Genomic DNA, 17,015 nt, shown 5'->3' with positions numbered 1-17,015 from the left:
GCAATATTCCTGCTTCTTGGCAGGGGGTTGGACTGGATGGCCCATGAGGTCTCTTCCAACTCTTTGATTCTATGATTCTATTTGGCAGTGTGGACTCATAACTCAGGGCCCTTCCACACCGCCCTATATCCCAGAATATCAAGGCAGAAAATCCCACATTATCTGCTTTGAACTGGGTTATCGGAGTCCACACACAGATATTGTGGGATTTTCTGCCTTGATATTCTGGGATATAGGGCTGTGTGGAAGGGCTCTCAGATAATCCAGGACCCTTCCAGACTGGCCCTTTATCCCAGGATTTGATCCCAGGTTTTCTGCTTTAAACTAGATTATATGAGTCCGCACTGCCAGATGATCTGGGATAAACTAAAAACCTGTGATCAGATCCTTGGATATAGGGCCTGTCTGGAAGGGGTCCCTTTTCAAAGCAGATCTTGTGGGATTTTGTGCCTTGATATTCTGAGTTGTATGGCTGTGTGGAAGGGTCCTCCGATAACCCAGTTCAAAGCAGATTTGTGGATTTTCTTTTGTCATACTCAGGGTTATATGGCTGTGTGGAAGGGCCCTGGGATAAACACAAAGCCTGGGATCAGATTCTGGGATATAGGGCCTATCTGGAAGGGCCCCCTGAATATCCATGCCGATAAGCCACAATATCTGCTTTGAACTGGGTTATCTGAGGGCCTTTCCACACAGCCATATGACCCAGAAGATCCCAGAATATCAAGGCAGAAAATCTGTTTTGAACTGGGTTATCTGAGTCCACACTCAAACAATGTGGGATTTTCTGCCTTAACAATCTGGGATATAGGGCTCTGTGGAAGGGCCCTGTAACACTTTCAAATTGTAAGGGCACTTTAAAGAAGTAATTCGTTGTGCTTCCACTCCTCTAATAAGTAACATGACTTATAATGGGGTTGTTGTAGGTTTTTTCGGGCTATATGGCCATGTTCTGGAGGCATTCTCTCCTGACGTTTTGCCTGCATCTATGGCAAGCATCCTCAGAGGTAGTGAGGTCATAGACTTTTTGTTCATTCATCTGCTCATCTTCTGGTGTGATATATTATTATTATTATTATTAATAGTAATAATGTATTAATAATTAATACAAATACCAAAAATATTAAAATCTTGCACCAAACACAGACTTTTTTGTTCATTCACCTGTTATTCTGGTGTGATTTATTATTGTTATTAATAGTAATAATGTATTAATAATGAATAAAAATACAAAAAAATTAAAATCTTGCACAAAACACACTTTTTTGTTAATTCACCTGCCCTTCTTCTGTTGTGTATATTAATAATAATTAATTAACACTTTATCGTTATTATGTTTACTTCTACCCTTTTTGTATCCACAAAGGGGTACCCTACCTAAGACAGAAATCTGTGTCTACTCCGCCAAAGAATAAATGGACACCCGTCCGATGTGGCATCACAAATAGATTAGCTGGGTTTGTCAAAGAAAGAATTGCTGGGATTAGTGGAGGGATCTGGCTTTTCTCTTTTTGCTGCGCTTGCAGTCACTCTGATCAAAGCACGGTTGCCTCACACTATGTTTTCCTACAGTCCTCCAGAGCAGATGGGATTTCAGCTCCCATGATACTTCTTCCCCTGGGACACACTAACTGGGGATGATGGGAGCGGCAGTCCCATGCCTTCAGAGCGCATAGGGACGACTCCTTGATACCGATGCCACAATCATTGTGCATTCCTAATGTGTTTCTCCACCACAGAGGTTGTAGACAGCGACTTCTTTGAGCAGCAGGAGCAAGGGCGAGGCATCATGGGTGTTGCGATCCAGCAGACTGGAAAGACAAGGAGTCAAACTGCAAGGAACCAACCCTGGCTGCCTTCTCTCTGCAGTGCAAAGGACTTCCTTCTTTGACGTCAGGAGGTTGATTTACATGCAATGGCCCAGAAGGCTTTTCGGCAGCACAGTAGCTTGGCAAATTCAGATATTTCTCTGCCAAGCTCTCCACCCTCTTGGGGAATACAAGGGAAAGCATGGGCTGTTAGAAGGTCTCTTTGCTAAATGAAGAGAGGCCATGCTGTTCCTCCCTCTGGTCCGGTTCACTGTAGGGTGCTTCATTGTTGTGCAGCTGGGACTGCCAGGCCCTCGCCATTGCTCACTAGCTTTGCGCAGTGGCAGTATCGTAGCCAATGAGGTTAATCCGAGGCGCGATTATTGCTAATTGAAAACTTTTCCCAATACCCCGCCATGACGACTTGAAATATAGTCGGCACTGGCAATTTTTGACAGTCTCTGCGGAGACTGAATCTCACAGTATAAAAAGACAGAATTCAAACCTTATAAAAGAGAGCTTTCCAAACTACATCTTGCCACAAGCAAAGACTGCCTAGCACAGAGTTATAAGAGGCCCTCAATGGCCTCTAGTCCAGCCGGTCATGAAGACACAGTCAAAGCCTTCTCAACAGATGGTCATCCAGCCTCAATGAGAAGACAATGGATGGTCATCCAGCCTCAATTCAAAAGCTCCAGAGAAGGAGACACCACTGGAAGAGACCTCCAAAGGGCATCTAGTCCAACCGCCTTCATCCAGGCATGAAGACACAGTCAAAGCCCCCCCCCCCCCAACAGACAACCATTCAGCCTCAATTCAAAAGCTCCAGAGAAGGAGGCACCACTGGAAGAGACCTCCAAAGGGCATCTAGTCCAACCGCCTTCATCCAGGCATGAAGACACAGTCAAAGCCCCCCAACAGACAACCATTCAGCCTCAATTCAAAAGCTCCAGAGAAGGAGGCACCACTGGAAGAGACCTCCAAAGGGCATCTAGTCCAACCCCCTTCAGCCAGGCATGAAGACACAGTCAAATCCCTCCCAACGAATGGCCATCCAGCCTCAATTCAAAAGCTCCAGAGAAGGAGACACCACTGGAAGAGACCTCCAAAGGGCATCTAGTCCAACCGCCTTCATCCAGGCATGAAGACACAGTCAAAGCCCCCCCCCCCAACAGACAACCATTCAGCCTCAATTCAAAAGCTCCAGAGAAGGAGGCACCACTGGAAGAGACCTCCAAAGGGCATCTAGTCCAACCGCCTTCATCCAGGCATGAAGACACAGTCAAAGCCCCCCCCCCCCAACAGACAACCATTCAGCCTCAATTCAAAAGCTCCAGAGAAGGAGGCACCACTGGAAGAGACCTCCAAAGGGCATCTAGTCCAACCGCCTTCATCCAGGCATGAAGACACAGTCAAAGCCCCCCCCCCCCCCAACAGACAACCATTCAGCCTCAATTCAAAAGCTCCAGAGAAGGAGGCACCACTGGAAGAGACCTCCAAAGGGCATCTAATCCAACCCCCTTCAGCCAGGCATGAAGACACAGTCAAATCCCTCCCAACGAATGGCCATCCAGCCTCAATTCAAAAGCCTCCAGAGAAGGAGGCACCACTGGAAGAGACCTCCAAAGGGCATCTAGCCCAAACCTCTTCATCCAGGCATGAAGACACAGTCAAATCCCTCCCAACGAATGGTCATCCAGCCTCAATTCAAAAGCCTCCAGAGAAGGAGACACCACTGGAAGAGACCCCCAAAGGCCATCTAGTCCAACTGCCTTCATCCAGGCATGAAGACACAGTCAAAGCCCCCCCAACAGACAGCCATTCAGCCTCAATTCAAAAGCTCCAGAGAAGGAGACACCACTGAAAGAGACCTCCAAAGGGCATCTACCCCAAACCCCTTCAGCAAGGCATGAAGACACAGTCAAAGCCCCCCCAACAGGCAGCCATTCAGCCTCAATTCAAAAGCTCCAGAGAAGGAGACACCACTGAAAGAGACCTCCAAAGGGCATCTAGCCCAACCCCCTTCATCCAGGCATGAAGACACAGTCAAATCCCTCCCAACGAATGGCCATCCAGCCTCAATTCAAAAGCCTCCAGAGAAAGAGACACCACTGGAAGAGACCCCCAATGCAGGCATGAAGACACAGTCAAAGCCCCCCCCCCCCAACAGACAGTCATTCAGCCTCAATTCAAAAGCTCCAGAGAAGGAGACACCACTGGAAGAGACCTCCAAAGGGTATCTAGACCAACCCCCTTCAGCCAGGCATGAAGACACAGTCAAATCCCTCCCAACGAATGGCCATCCAGCCTCAATTCAAAAGCTTCTAGCCAGATTTAATCACTGCAAAAGTTTTTTATCATATTCTTTTTTATCATATTGTATATATTCATTGTGTGTTATCAATAAAAAATATTTTTTAAAGTGCAGTGCTGCTGTTGTCCAAGTGTAGGTACCGTGTTATAACTTTTACAATTTACACAATTTGTTGATTGATTTGTTGATTGATTTGCAGATGACACCACTCTGATGGCCGAAAGTGAGGAGGAGCTGAGGAGCCTTCTAATCAATGTGAAAGAAGAAAGCGCAAAAGCCGGGTTGCAGCTAAACGTCAAAAAAACCAAGATTATGGCAACAAGAATGATTGACAACTGGAAAATAGAGGGAGAAACCGTGGAGGCCGTGACAGACTTTGTATTTCTAGGTGCAAAGATTACTGCAGATGCAGACTGTAGCCAGGAAATCAGAAGACGCTTACTTCTTGGGAGGAGAGCAATGTCCAATCTCGATAAAATAGTGAAGAGTAGAGACATCAGACTGGCAACAAAGATCCGCCTAGTCAAAGCCATGGTATTCCCTGTAGTCACCTACGGATGTGAGAGCTGGACCATAGGGAAGGCTGAGCGAAGGAAGATCGATGCTTTTGAGCTGTGGTGTTGGAGGAAAGTGCTGAGAGTGCCTTGGACTGCGAGAAGATCCAACCAGTCCATCCTCCAGGAAATAAAGCCCGACTGCTCACTGGAGGGAAAGATACTAGAGACAAAGTTGAAGTACTTTGGCCACATCATGAGGAGACAGGAAAGCCTAGAGAAGACAATGATGCTGGGGAAAGTGGAAGGCAAAAGGAAGAGGGGCCGACCAAGGGCAAGATGGATGGATGGCATCCTTGAAGTGACTGGACTGACCTTGAGGGAGCTGGGGGTGGTAACGGCCGACAGGGAGCTCTGGCGTAGGCTGGTCCATGAGGTCACGAAGAGTCGGAGACGACTGAACGAATGAACAACAACAACAACCACTACAATGGATACATTTTGAATTATGAAAATAAAATCTTTTGATCATAATGTTTGTGATGAACCCCATGGAGCGGCTATAGAGGAAACAAAACAGGAATCCATGGTAGTACATAAGAAGTGTAAAGGGGGGGGGGGGGGGAGGAAGAGGAAATATTAACTTTGTTCATACAATAAAGACTATGAAACATGAGTTGACCCATGGATTTGGAAATGGCAGTTCTTCCACAGTCAAATAACACTGTGAACCCAACTGACAATGGATCGGGACCACACTTGGCATACAGATAAAACATGGCCAACTTTCAAAACTTGTGTCATTGCATTAATAACCAATTATTATGTGAATTGTAGTTTACCCACATTATTTTGCATTTTCTAGTTGTTTCACCCCAATAATTAATACTTTTTCTGTTTATCATTACAAAAGACATAACCCAGGCTTGCCTCCATCAATGTTTAACATCTACACAAATGATCAGCCATTGACAGAAGGGACAGAGAGTTTCATCTATGCTGACGATTGTATCATCACCGCTCAAGCAGGGAGCTTTGAGATGGTTGAACAGATGCTCTTCGAATCTTTAGGCGCTCCTACTGCCTATTACAGGAGAAACCAGCAGATTCCTAATCCATCTAAAACATGGAAATGTGCTTTTAATCTTAAGAACAAACAAGCTTCTTGAGCTCTGAGGATTACCTGGGAAGGAATCCTACTGGAGCATTGCAGAACACCCAAATACCTAGGAGTTATCCTGGACCATTCTCTGACCTACAAGAAGCACTTCTTAAGAAACAAACAAAAAGTGGGTGCTAGAAACAATCCATATATATATAAATGCTCTGTGTGTAATGAGTACCTTAAAAATAAAAGAACCAATGAACGAAATCACACCAAATTTGGCAACAAAAAGTCTCACAACACAAGGAGTGACCATCACTCAAAAAATTATGATTTTGTCATTTGGGAGTTGTAGTTGCTGGGATTTATAGTTCACCTATAATCAAAGAGCATTCTGAACTCCACCAACGATGGAATTGAACCAAACTTGGCACATAGGACTCCCCTGACCAACAGAATCACTAGAAGGTTTTGGTGGGCATTGATCTTGAGTTTTGGGGTTCTAGTTCACCTACATCTAGAGAGCACTGTGGACTCAAACAATGATGGATCTGGACCAAACTTGGCACGAATACTCAATGTGCCCAAATATAAACACAGGTGGAATTTGGGGGAAATAGACCTTGACATTTGGGAGTTTTAGTTACTGGGATTTATAATTCACCTACAATCAAGGAGCATTCTGAACCCCACCAACGACAGAATTGAGGCAAACTTCCTACACAGAACCCTCATGACCAACAGAAAATACTGTGTTTTCTGGTGGTCTTTGGCGTCTCTTCTGACACCCCCTCACAACCCCCCAGGGGCCCAAAACCCCAGGTTGAGAAATGCTGCCTTAAGGTCATTCAGCCCAACTCCCTTCACCAGGGCAAGAAAACATAATCAAAGCCCTCCTGACAAAGGGCCATCCAGCCATTCACACACACACACACACACATATGTATATGACAGATGCAGTATCATAGATTTGAAAGGGACCCCTAAAGAAGGACAATTATATGTTACATGTTCCAGAGTAGGCAAACCAGACAATCTCCACATCAACACTGGCAAAGAAACAGCAAGAAATACCCACAAGCAGAAAGATATTACATATATTAGAAACCAACACTTTCTCATTACTTTATTTTCCAGATCACCAGACTGGGCCACAGCAACGCGTGGCAGGGGACCGCTAGTATCATACGAAAGCTGACTGGCACAACCTGGAGATCACAACCAGACACAGTGAAGACATCTGCACTTGCACTTTGCTACTCTGCTGCTGAGTATGCATGCCCAGTGTGGAACACATCTCACCACATTAAAACAGTGGATGTGACTCTTAATGAGACATGCTGCATTATCACAGGATGTCTGTGTCCTACACCACTGGAGAAATTACCCTGTTTAGCTGGTATCGGACCACCTTACATCTATCTGCTGGGAAGTAGCATCCAATAATGAAAGGACCAAGGCAATGATATGTTCGGCCCATCCTCTGTTTGGATACCAGCCAGCATGCCAACGCCTTAAATCAAGAAATAGTTTTCTAAGATCTACAGAGATACTCGCAGGAACATCTCAGCAAGCGAGAGTCCAAAAGTAGCAGGCTAAAACTTGGAACTTCAAGCCATCTGATACCGAATGAGAGACTCCTCCCTGGGCACACAGAAGACTGGGAGACTGGGAAGACGCTGAACAGAATGCGCTTTGCCATCACGAGATGCAGATCCAACCTTAACAAATGGGGCCACAAAGTGGAGTCCATGACATGCGATTGTGGAGAAGAGCGAACTACAGACCACCTATTACAATGCAGTCTGAGCCCTGCCACATGCACAATGGAGGACCTTCTTATAGCAACACCAGAGGCACTCCAAATGGCCAACTACTGGTCAAAGGACATTTAATATAATGCCAAGTTTCTAAACTTTGTGTTTCTTAACTACATTACAACTGTACCCTTGGTTTGCTCCTGATACGCTAAATAAATACCCAGTTGTCGCTGGGTACCCAAGCTAGTATAATATCTATATGAGAAAGGGGTTGGTTTAACCCCTCGTTTGCTAGTAAGACTGAATTACCATGCCGTGAAAGGATGCCTATCTAAAAAGCATGTGGCCATCATAACAAGTTTGGACATTTCTGTTTTAGAGCGTATTTCGACTGCAGCTGTTTTCACCGAAAGCCTCAATACATTCCAGGATCCTGTGCAATTTGGGGAGCTAAGCAGGGTCAGCCTTGGTTCATCTATTGTTGGGAGACTGCTAAGGAATACCAGCTATTGTCGGCTCTGTTTTAGAGGAAGAAGTGGTGAAACCACCTCTGAGGTTTTCCTAAGAAAACTATGACATTCATAGGGTCATCATAGGTTCACAGGTGACTTGAAAGCGTGCACACACACACACTCCTTTCAACAAATAAAATAACTCACTGTATTGGGTATACCCTTTGAATTAATAGCAACACAAACCCATATTTACCCGCATGGGATATAATCAGAAAACTATCCTGTTATTTCATGTCAAGTCAAGTCAAATCCATCACGTGAATCTATCTCGTATATATCTATTAAAAAATGAAAATATTTATTTCTCTGTGGCTGGGGTGTCCACTTAAACAGACAAGCTCCTGCCTCTGCAAACAGCTATAGCTCCCACTACTCTGGAGCCACCAATGGCCCTCTCTCCAATGACATTGCAAGTTATAGTGAGCATCATGAACATGTCCAAGAGCCCTGCCAATGTCCTCCACAAACATCATACTGCCCACCACCCAAGCAAATGCTCTCATATGGGGACAATTACATCCTAGATTTTATGTTTCCTCCACTACAGACATACCATTGTTTCTTATTCTCTCCATTAGTGTGGAATTTACATTACCCCACCTACTGACTCTCTCTCAACACTTTCCTATTCTTTTTGGGGAGAATTCACCATGATTATATTTTATATTATATTTTCTCTGGTCAATTATATTTTCTCCATGCGGAACTCTCTCCTGCGGTACCATGTTTATTAATTTAATATTTTGACCCGGGAGTGGGGGGGGGGGGGGGGGGGTGTCCATGCTTGACAACAAGACAATGGAAGAAACCAATAATGTACGTTTTTAAAGTCCCTACTCTATATCTATTCCTGTACCCCTCCTTATTTTGTATATTTGATCAATTAGAATTATATTTGTTAAAAAAGAAGAAATTCTAGGTCTTCAGGCATGACTCTGCTGGCTTCTGAAATGTTGTGGACAAGTCTACATAGGGACCACCAAACGCAGCATTGCCCAAACACGAATCAAGGAACATGAAAAGCACTGCTGACTACTTCAACCAGAGAAATCAGCCATAGCAGAGCACCCGATGAACCAACCTGGACACAGCATTTTATTTGAGAACACAGAAATGCTGGACCACTCTCACAACCACCATGTCAGACTACACAGGGAAGCCATTTAAATACACAAGCATGTGGACAATTTCAACAGAAAGGAGGAAACCATGAAAATGAACAAAATCTGGCTACCAGTATTAAACAACTCTAAAATTGCACAACAACAGAGAGGAAACAAACAAGGACATCTAATCACCTCTCAACAAAAGTTTGCTCCAGGCACTGTCAGGCCATTATATGGTAATCAAGGTGATCAGTTGAAACATTCACATCTTATTTACTGACTTACTTAGGCGATCCCTCGTTGGACGAGTAAGATGATCTTCCTTGATGACTATTTTTGTGGGTTTGTAGGTGGCTGTGGAGCCCTATTCTTGACCCGCATCTTCTCCCACAGTGAAGGCATTGGTTTCCAGGTGGAAGGCGGTCCCGGTCGGGGTTGGCTTGACACGCCTTCCTCCTGGCACGTTTCTCTCTTTTACCCTCCACTCGTGCCTCCTCGAATTCTGCAGCACTGCTGGTCATAGCTGAGGTCTTCCCAGTTCTCAGTGTCTATGCCAGAGTTTTTAAGGTGGCTTTAAGGCCATCTTTAAATCTCTTATCCTGTCCACCAACATTCCGTTTTCCGTTCTTAAGTTCAGAGTAGAGCAACTGCTTTGGGAGACAGTGGTCAGGCATCCGGACAACGTGGCTGCTCCAGCGGAGTTGATGACAGAGGACCATCGCTTCAATGCTGGTGGTCTTTGCTTCTTCCAGCACGCTGACGTTTGTCCGCTTGTCTTCCCAAGATATTTGCAGGATTTTCCAGAGGCAGCGCTGATGGAATCGTTCCAGGAGTTGCATGTGACGTCTGTAGACAGTCCATGTTTCGCAGGAATAGAGCAGGTTGGGAGGACAATAGCTTTATAGATAAGCACCTTGGTATCCCTACGGATGTCCCGGTCCTCAAACACTCTCTGCTTCATTCGGGAAAATGCTGCACTCACAGAGCTCAGGCGGTGTTGTATTTCGGTGTCGATGTTGACTTTGGTGGAGAGGTGGCTGCCAAGGTAGCAGAAATGGTCAACATTTTCTAATGTTACACCATTAAGTTGTATCTCTGGCATTGGGGAGGGGATGGCTGGTGACTGCTGGAACAGCACTTTGGTTTTCTCAATGTTCAGTGACAGGCCAAGCTTCGTGTATGCTTCTGCAAAGGTGTTTAGAGTGGCTTGTAGATCTTCTTCTGAATACGCACAGACGACATTGTCATCAGCATACTGGAGTTCTATAACAGATGTTGTTGTAACCTTGGTTTTGGCTTTCAGTCTGCTGAGGTTAAACAGCTTGCCATCTGTCCGATAGATGATTTCCACTCCGGTGGGAAGCTTCCCGTCAACAAGGTGAAGTATCATAGCGATGAAGATGGAGAATAAAGTTGGGGCAATAACACATCCCTGTTTGACACCCGATTCCACCTTAAATGGGTCACTTTGGAAGCCATTGCTGTCCAAGACTGTCACACCTAGCTCCAGCAGACAATAGTCCTTTGTCTCACCCTGGTCATTCCACAGATATATAAACCCCTTTTCCTAGTTCCAACAGACCTCACTACCTCTGAGGATGCTTGCCATAGATGCAGGCGAAACGTCAGGAGAGAATGCCTCTAGACTATGGCCATATAGCCTGAAAAAACCTACAACAACACAGTTTAAATAATAATAATAATAATAATAATAATAATAATAATAATTTGTAGCACAGCACTGACCTAATGATCGTGTTAAAAAACAAAATATGGATCGTCGATGTTGCAATTCCAGGCGACCGCAGGACTGAAGATAAACAACTGGAAAAGCTGACATGATACAAGGATTTAAAGTGTTGGATTTAGCCTATAAAGCTCAGGATACCTTCTCAACAGTGGCTCCCCGTCTGTGGAATTCCCTCCTCAAAGACATTAGACTTCCCTCCTCAAAGACATCAGACACCTCCCTCCTGTCCTTTAAAAGGAAACTCAAGACTTGGCTGTGGGACCTTGCATTTGACCATTGAACAGCAGCTCGTATGAAGAAGACATAAGCAATTTCAAAGTGACAATGAATTGACCCGGAACCGGATTTTAATTGGCATGTTTTAACGACTGTTTATTTAATGAATTTGTTGATTGTTCTTATCATTATGATGGCACCGAATGGTGTTTGCTGTGAGGCCGGCCTGAGTCCCCCCTCAGGGGTGAGAAGGGCGAGGTATAAGTATATGAAATAAATAAATAAATAAAATACCTGTCTGAATGTATCTTCCTCTAGTCTTTGAACCAGCTCGAAGACTAAGATCATCTGGGGAGGCCCTGCTCTCGGTCCCGCCTGCCTCACAAGTACAGCTAGCGGGGATGAGAGACAGGGCCTTCTCAGTGGTGGCACCTCGGTTGTGGAACTCCCTCCCTAGCGACATCAGATCAGCCCCCTCCCTACTAGCCTTCAGGAAGAGAGTAAAAACCTGGCTCTGGGAGCAGGCTTTTGAAAATTAGGGCAATGTAGAATTCCGAATATAAAATTATGTGCAATTTGACCTTGGAACGGCCTTAGACCTTGAACTCTGGATGGTGTATTTTTAACTTTGAATGTATTTTAACCATGTCTAATACCTTGTAATTCTAAACTATATTTATGTGAATTTGTTGTTTTGAGGCACTGTATATGTACTATTGTAAGCCGCCTTGAGTCCCCCTGCTGAGGTAGAGAAAGGCGGGGTATAAATATGGCATAAATATGGCACAAGCTAGTAAGGGTGGTCCCAGTGGTGATTGGCACACTGGGTGCAGTTCCTAATGATCTTGGCCTGCACTTAAACACAATTGGCGCTGACAAAATGACCACCTGCCAGCTGCAAAAGGCCACCCTACTCGGATCTGCATGCATTATTCACCGATACACCATACGGTCCTAGACACTTGGGAAGTGTCCGACGTGTGATCCAATACAACAGCCAACAGAGTGATCTTGTTTGCTGTGTACTAATCTTGTTGTGTTTCAAATAATAACCATAACAACATTTAATTTCCATATTTACATGGTTCTAATGCTCACCTTTATATTAAATTACTTTCCCAAAATTAGAGCGCGCATTAGATTTGTGTAATACGGCAAATACTTTTTGGGGTTTCAAGGTTTTGAAAATTGAGATGCGCATTAGATTAGATGGTGCACTAGACTTGAGTAAAGTATTACCTGCCTCTCCTGATGGTCCAAGGCGGGGTGCAAAAGCATGCAAACATAAATTACTTTTACTTAGGCGATCCCTCGTTCGCCGAGTAGGATAGTCTTCCAGGATCAGTGTTCTGGTGGGTCCATAGGTAACTGTGGAGCCCTATCCGTGAGGGCATTGGTTTCCAGGTGGGAAGCGGTCTCAGTTGGGGTTGGCTTGATGCGCCTTCCTCTTGGCACGTTTCTCTCTTTCGCCCTCCATTTGTGCCTCTTCAAATTCTGCAGCACTGCTAGTCACAGCTGACCTCCATCTGGAGCGCTCAAGGGCCAGGGCTTCCCAGTTCTTAGTGTCTATGCCAGAGTTTTTAAGGTTGGCTTTGAGCCCATCTTTACATCTATTTTCCTGTCCTTCAACATTCCATTTTCCATTCTTGAGTTCGGAGTAGAGCAACTGCTTTGGGAGACAGTTGTCAGGCAGATGGAGATGATGGCAGAGGACCATCGCTTCAATGCTGGTGGTCTTTGCTTCTTCCAGCACACTGACATTTGTCTGCCTGTCCTTCCCAAGAGATTTGCAGGACTTTCTGGAAGCAGCACTGATGGAATTGTTCCTGGAGCTGCATGTGACATCTGTAGACAGTCCACGTCTCGCAGACATATAGTAGGGTTGGGAGGACAATAGCTTTATAAACAAGCACCTTGGTATCCCTACAGATGTCCCGGTCCTCAAACACTCTCTGCTTCATTGGGAAAAATGCTGCACTCGTGGAACTCAGGCGGTGTTGTAGTTCGGTGTCAATGTTGACTTTGGTGGAGAGGTGGCTGCCAAGGTAGCAGAAATGGTCAACATTATCTAATGTTACACCATTAAGCTGTATCTCTGGCATTGGAGAGGGGTTGGCTGGTGACTGCTGGAACAGCACTTTGGTTTTCTCGATGTTCAATGACAGGCCGATTTTTTGGAGGATGGTCCAGAGAGCGCTGTGATTCACTGTGTCAAATGCCTTTGCAAGGTCAATGAATGCCATGTACAGAGGCAGATTTTTCTTGGAGCTGTTGTGCAGTTAAGACCATGTCCACGGTTCCTCTGGAGTGGTGGAAGCCGTTCTAGGATTCTGGGAGGGTGTCTTCTGAGAGGGGTAGAAGGCAGTTTGCAAGGATTCTTGCTAGGATTTTCCCAGTGAAGGTTAGAAGGGAGATACCTCGATAGTTTCCACAGTCCATTCTTTCCTCTTTTTTGAAGAGGGTGATGATGGTGGCATCCTTGAAATCTGCTGGGATTTTCTTGGTCACCCACACTTTTTCTATGAGCTGGTGGAGTTGTTGTGTCAGCTCAGGTCCTCCCTCTTTAAAGATTTCAGCAGGGATCCCATCAGGTCCTCTGGCTTTGTTATTTTTTGTTGGTTGATGGCATTGCTGACTTCTTCCAGATTAGGCAGTGCTGCAAGCTCATCCCTGGTTTGTTGTTGTGGGATTTGTGAGAGAACCTTTTCGGCCACATTGGAGCTGCGATTCAGGAGAATTTGGTAGTGTTCTTTCCAACGTAGTGTAATTGATTTTTGGTCCTTCAGGAGTTTGGTTCCATCTGATGAGTGTAGAGGCTGTGTGCCATGGTTTCTTGGTCCATAGATGACATTTGTGGCTTTGAAAAATCCCTGAGCATCATGGGTATCTGCCAGGTGTTGGATTTCTTCAGCCTTCTTTGTCCACCAGATGTTCTTGAGTTCTCTTGTCCTTCTTTGGACCTCAGCTTTTGCACTGGTGTAGATCTTTTTCTTAGCAGCACAGTTGACGTCTCTCTGCCATGTTTGGAAGGCTTTCCTTTTCTTGTCAATTAGCTGTTGGATCTCGTCATTTTCATCAAACCAGTCTTGATGCATCTTGGTTTGGTATCCAATACTTTCTTCACAGGCTGTGATGATGGAGGTCTTCAGTTTATTTCAATGTTCCTCAACATTTTCGGGGTGTTCTGTGGGTAGATGGTCCTTGAGTGCTGTTTGGAGATGGGTTCAATTTGAGGGCTCCTGAAGGGCTTGGGTGTTCATTTTGCACCTTGTCTTTCTTCCTTGGAGTCTGCGCTTGGGTTAGGATTAGCCTGTGGTCTGTCCAGCAGTCGTCAGCACCTGTCATGGCTCTTGTGAGGAGCACGTCATGGCGGTCTCTGGCACGTGTGATTCCTTAGTCTAAGAGGTGCCAATGCTTTGACCGGGGGTGCTTCCATGATGTCTTGAACTTGTTTTTTTCTGGCGGAAGAGCGTGTTGATGCCAAGGTTGTGTTCTGCACATTTGGTGAGAAGCAGGATGCCATTCAAGTTGCTGTTTCAAACCCCGTCTTTTCCTATGGTCCCTGGCCACAGGTCGAAGTCTCGCCCGACTTGCATTAAAGTCCCCCAGGAAGATGATTTTGTCCTCCTTAGGTATCTCCGATAGGACGGTGTCCAGCTGACAGTAATTTTTTTCCTTGATGTCTTCATCAGCATCTAGTGTTGGTGCATAGGCACTTATGATGGTTGCCTGTTAGTTTTTGGCAAGTTCAATTCGGAGGGTTGAGAGTCGTTCATTGATGCCAGTGGGTGCTTCGGTCAGATGTTTCACCAGATCATTTCTGATAGCAAAGCCAACTCCGTTCATTCTTTGGTCTTCTTCGGGCAGTCCCTTCCAAAAGAAGGTGTAGCCTCCTTTTTCTTCCTTCAGCTGTCCCTCTCCTGCTCTCCGGGTCTCCTGAAGGGCTGCTGTGTCGATGTTAAAGCATCCCAACTCTCTTGCAATGATGGCAGTTCTGTGTTCGGGGTGTTCACTGTCAGTGTTGTCCATCAGTGTCCGTACATTCCATGTACCAAAGTTCATTTTCCTTTTTTGGCCGCAGGGTGGTGACCCCACTGGATGCGGCAGTCCAGTCAGGGATAAGAGAGGCAGACTATGTTTAGGGCACCTTTTCTAGCCCCTTCCTCATGTGGGGTGAGCAGAGTGGATCCTCAAAAGGGCTACTCAGTCATGGATACAGCTGCCGAACTACTCAACTGCCTCGGACCTTGAGGTAGAATGACTGAGTCCATATCCATCCATGTGCCAGTCTGTGACTAGGGGCTTCCATATTTCACAGTCCTGCCCCCGTCACCACTCGCTGATCGCCATGGGACTTTTGTAGGTTTGTTTTTATTTTCTTTGGAAGACGCCTGTGCATGAGTTTTTTTAATGTGCGGAGGTCAGTGCACACTGATCAACACACAGTCTTCACAGAGTGAGGTTCCACTGGTGATGTAGTTTAACACAATGACCGTGGCTTCTCAATCTGTTGCAGCCTTCTTCCGTCTTCACAGCCATTGTAACATGTACCATATTATCCTCCGCCTGCTCTGCCATTGAGGTCTTTGGGTCTTCAGACTGTGCTTGGTCTGGAACCTCCCCCGTGGCCACTCCTGGGATTGCACGATTCCAGTTGTTGTGCCTGCAGTTTCATTGGAACACGCAAGCCCCCTCACCACGACAAGGTGACAGTCCATCGAGGGGGACGAACATAAATATATATACAGTATATATAAGAATGATTGACAACTGGAAAATAGAGGGAGAAAACGTGGAGGCCGTGACAGACTTTGTATTTCTAGGTGCAAAGATTACTGCAGATGCAGACTGTGGCCAGGAAATCAGAAGACTTCTTGGGAGAAGAGCAATCTCCAGTCTCGATAAAATAGTAAAGAGTAGAGACATCACACTGGCAACAAAGATCCGCCTAGTCAAAGCCATGGTATTCCCTGTAGTAACCTACGGATGTGAGAGCTGGACCTTAGGAAAGGCTGAGCGAAGGAAGATAGATGCTTTTGAGCTGTGGTGTTGGAGGAAAGTTCTGAGAGTGCCTTGGACTGCGAGAAGATCCAACCAGTCCATCCTCCAGGAAATAAAGCCCGACTGCTCACTGGAGGGAAGGATACTAGAGACAAAGTTGAAGTCCTTTGGCCACATCATGAGGAGACAGCAAAGCTTAGAGAAGACAATTGTGCTGGGGAAAGTGGAAGGCAAAAGGAAGAGGGGCTGACCAAGGGCAAGATGGATGGATGGCATCCTTGAAGTGACTGGAGGACCTTGAAGGAGCTGGGGATGGTGACGGCCGACAGGGAGCTCTGGCGTGGGCTGGTCCATGAGGTCACGAAGAGTCGGAGACGACTGAACGAATGAACAACAACAATATATAGACAAACATAAATATATATATACAGTAAATGACATAGATAAAAACACAAAAATATATTTTTAAAAACTTGCATCAGGCATAGTTTGGTGAGGCATGAGCATTCTTGGGCAGAGAAAGCCACAGAAATAATCAAACTTCCAGGATCCCATAGCAATGAGCCATGCCAGTTAAAGCATTGCCAAATTGCACTTATTCTGCTTCCTAAAAGAAGCATCAAAGAATGTCATGGGTTCTGTCTCCTTAGGCGTAGGCACTAGGCAGATATTCTCTGAACACTTCTGGTCTCCTGCATTTGTCTATAGTAGTACACCATTTCCCAGATTTGCACAGAAGCGATTGAACACAGCTTCTGCCTAGGCCTTCTCTGCCCCGCTCCCAATTCTTTCCTTGCGCCTCCCAGGCGCTGCCACTAGGGGAGTGGGCGGCGCTGTCGGGCCGCCTTAGTTTTCGAAGGTGCCTTCTGCGCGTGCGTCGATGCTCGCGCCCCGAGGGGCGGTCCTGGCTGGGCCAGGGGAAGGGAGGGGGAGAGGGCAGGGGGCG

General features: G+C 45.8%; 1 non-coding gene across 1 annotated transcript; it reads left to right on the top strand.

The window, feature by feature from the left end:
* Nucleotides 1-2,137: 2,137 nt before the first annotated feature.
* Nucleotides 2,138-2,278, top strand: LOC132782204 (U4 spliceosomal RNA). Its single transcript, XR_009632042.1, has one exon. It is a non-coding gene; the product is annotated as a U4 spliceosomal RNA (small nuclear RNA).
* The last annotated feature ends 14,737 nt before the right edge of the window (nt 2,279-17,015 follow it).

This window comes from Anolis sagrei, chromosome X (assembly GCF_037176765.1).
Source record: "Anolis sagrei isolate rAnoSag1 chromosome X, rAnoSag1.mat, whole genome shotgun sequence".
NCBI lineage: Eukaryota > Metazoa > Chordata > Lepidosauria > Squamata > Dactyloidae > Anolis > Anolis sagrei.
Note: the sequence above shows the minus strand (reverse complement) of the source record. Positions and strands in the feature narration are given on the sequence as shown.